Raw genomic sequence first — 3,858 nt, forward strand, 5'->3', positions numbered from 1 at the left:
AGCACCCCTCCAATGGTGTCACCCGGGTGCGGGCCGCACCCCCGCACCTCCCTTGTGATGCCACTGGTGGGGGGGTTAATAAGGGGAAGTGTATTATTTTATGTGTCGGGGGGGGGGGGGGACTTATAACAGGGGGGGATATATTATTTTTTTGTGTGTGGGGGGAATTTTATTATTATATGTGTGCGGGGGGGGGGAGGGTAACATTGAGAAGTGTATTAATGTGTTTAAGTGTATATTAGGCCCCAATTTACACCTATATTTCAGGGATTAGGGATTCCTGCTTCTGGAACTTGCGTTTTCCTGCAACAGGAATCCCTAATCTGCCGTTTACAAGCGGCAACTATCATGAGATAAGAATTATCATAAGATAATTTAAAAGGGTGTGCTCAGGGGCAGAGTTAAGGTCGGGGCAGGGTAGGGGTTAGGTGGGGCAACTGGTGGCGAGTAACTCTTAAGCCCTGGCTAGTAACTCAGGACTTGAAATTTTGAGCCCTGTGCTAAGGTATGCAGACAAGTATTGTGCTTTGCTAAAACATGAAACTTTTTAGGCTGTTTGTGGCAGCAGAGCATATTTTCTCTGTCTCTCCCTGCACAGCTCCAGTCAACAATGTGGTATTTTTATGGACTGATTGAAAGCAGGTATGTTCAGCTGTTGTGAAATGTTAGTTATGCAGAGCAGCGTAAAGAATGTGCAATAGAAGCGGGCGATAAAAGCAGCAGATGTTTTTTGGCTTTGGCTCAAAAAGAATTTCTATTATCTCTGTAGTCCTTCCAAAACAAAAATGTAAGAGTTCTATTCTGTGAAGATTACAAAGTTTCATAATCTTGGAATAGTTATATACTTCTCTTTATATTTGTATATACACAACAGCTGGGAAAGCAGATAATATTAGACCACCTACAAACTAGGCTTATGCCATACACATAGGATGCAGTGAGCGCTTATAGAAAAAGGGGTTGAGCATTCCCAACAATGCTTGTAAGCATTCCAATCATATAGGGACTCTCAACTGCAGGAATTCCAATTAGTAATAAGATAAGAAGACCTACCAAAAGCCTTGCCCATGGTTTCTTTCTTAAGCTGGCCATACACCTTACAATTATCTGCAGATTTTCTGTGGTGAGATGGAAAATGTGCAACAGATTCTTCCATTTACACTTAACTGTGTGGATGGAGTAATCTCCACCTGGGCCAATCTGTTGCACTTTTTCCATCTGACCACATAAAATCTGCAGATAATTGTAAGGTGTATGGGCACCTCTATACTTTGTGTGCTAATGTCTTTGTTCTGTCACATGCACACACCCTGTACCCAAAACATTTGTTACATTACCAATATTGCATGTTCATTTTTAGGGATGCACCAATACTAGTATCGGTGCCGAGTATTTAAGCGAGTACTTGTACTCGCCCAAATGCTCCAATGCCTAGCCCGATACTTCCAGTATCAGGAAGCCGAGTAGCGAGTCATTACACGCTGCCCAGCTTCCTGATTGGCCGGGAAGCCGGCTTCATGCTCCCTCGTCACCTCATGACAAGGGAGCATGGAACTGGCTTCCCAGACAATCAGGAAGCCGGGCGCCACGTCACCACATGGTGCCCGGCTTCCTGATTGGCCAGAAAGCCGGCTCCATGCTTTCTCGTCACCTAGTGACAAGAAGCATAGGGATGGCTTCCCTGCTAATCAGGAAGCCAGGTGGTGAGTCATTACATGCCGCCTGGCTTCCTTAATGGGACTTCCGGTATCAGTATTCGGTATCAGCGAGTACGGAAAAAAAAAAAAATATCGGTACTGGTATTCGATATCGAAATACCGGTATCGGTGCATCCCTACTAATTTTGAGTATAAGCAAACTTACATGACCTTTTTTGGAAAAAAAATCAGGGCACTTTCTTCTGCTCGACTTCACTAATTGTATGCTGACACCTAACGCTATTGTACACTGAAAACTCTGAAATATATTGTACATGCTAAAAAACATCTACATACCTCCCAGCTTTCTGAGATGAGAAACGGACACCTTCCAGCACTATGGGGAGATTTATCAAAACTGGTGCAGACAGAATCTGGAGCAGTTGTCCGTAGTAGCCAATCAGCTTCTCTCTACAGTTTGTTCAGTTAAGCTTTGAAAATGAAAGATAGAACCTGATTGGTTGTCATGGACAAGTGTTCTAGATTTTGTCTTTTCCAGTTTTGATAAATCCCCCTCAATTTATTTAGGCAATGTACACACCCCTGCCATGCCCCCAGTTACCAGGTCTATTTAGAATGTGAATGCCAAAAATTATTGGTTAAATTTCAAATTGTCTTTTTTCCACCATTACTTTTCCTTTATGCCGGCTTTTTAAAATAGTAAACAAGATAACTGAGAGATAAGTTAAAGTTTTATTGCAGAATAACACTTTTGTAGTTAAATAGATATCCATGGGTAGAGGGACTACCGAGGAGGAAAGAGGGACAGAGGTATTTGGTTCCAAATATAGGACAGTCCCTCCAAATGAGTGGCAGTTGGGAGGGTTGCCCCTACATTTAAAGTGACACTAAACTCAGGAGTTAAGTCCTAAAAATGCATTCAAGTGCCTTAAATATTAACAAAAATGTATCTTCTTTGTGTATCATTCAGCTGTAGATCTTCAAATCATCTCTGAGTTCATACTGACATTGTCCTTCCTTCTGGAGGGTGGCTACTTTTGTTCCCCATGGTATCTGTGTGTGTGTTGTAAAGTAGTCACCACTCCAAGCTCACTCCTGTGATGGACTACAATCTCACGTTTAGTTTACTAATTTGCCTCAGATTGTAGTTCATCACAGGAGCGAGCTTGGAGCGGTGGCTACTTTACAACACACACAGGGCCCATGAGGAACAAAAGTAGCCACCCTCCAGAAGGAAGGATAGTGTCAGCATGAATTCAGAGATGATTTGAGGATCTACAGCCGAGTGATACACAAATAAGATACATTTTTGTTAATAGTTAAGGTACTTGAATGCAATTTAAGGTTTACGTTCTGAGTTTAGTGTCACTTTATTAATATGGAAAGGTGTCCAAATACTATTGGCTATCGAAGGTAATTCAAAATCACAAAAAAAACAAAACAAGTGTCCCCTTTAAGGTGTTTCAAGGACGTCTAAAAGTGTATGATTTCCACATAAATGCCACCATGATGCTTGGTTACTTGTATTGCCATTCTATGGATATTACCTTGACAACATGAAGTCACAGATATCAGGGACAAGGTTGGGATATTTTTCATTGCTTTGCACTGGTTTATCAAGAAAAAGGACATAACTTGCTATGATTTGAATGACATATTTACCCTCAATCAGTAATGACATATGTACAGTATACAGTGGAGTAGAGTAGAAAACATGTTCCTAACACAAACATATTTGTAAAACTCCACTTTATTTAGTGCTTCTCGTGACTAAAGTATTCATAAATAAGCTTTATAACATCAAGATTTGCATATGATTTATTCATTTGCAGTGTGGCCATTCCTTTGTGGTTTCTTGTTTCCTTTGCTCACAAAGGATTTTCCACAATGGTAAAGATTTCACATCCTATAGTAGCTGAAGTCTTACTGGCCTCTACCATAGGTTTAGAGATTATATAAACATCCTGGGAATATATCCTGTGTTGAAAGTCATACTTTAATACTACACAGAAGATGCAATCGGAGCCCGTTCATATTATGATATTGAACCCCAGCAAAGTATGTAGGTAGATAGATAGATAGATAGATAGATAGATTATGCCCCAAAGAGGTTCCTTTACATTTTCTGAGGGTAATGTGAACAGGAATAATAGAAAAATTAGAATTACATGGAAATCTGAGTGTCAAGGGGGGGGGGGGG

This window comes from Nanorana parkeri, unplaced genomic scaffold (assembly GCF_000935625.1).
Source record: "Nanorana parkeri isolate BGI_ZX_2015 unplaced genomic scaffold, ASM93562v1 scaffold410, whole genome shotgun sequence".
In the NCBI taxonomy this organism is placed as follows: domain Eukaryota; kingdom Metazoa; phylum Chordata; class Amphibia; order Anura; family Dicroglossidae; genus Nanorana; species Nanorana parkeri.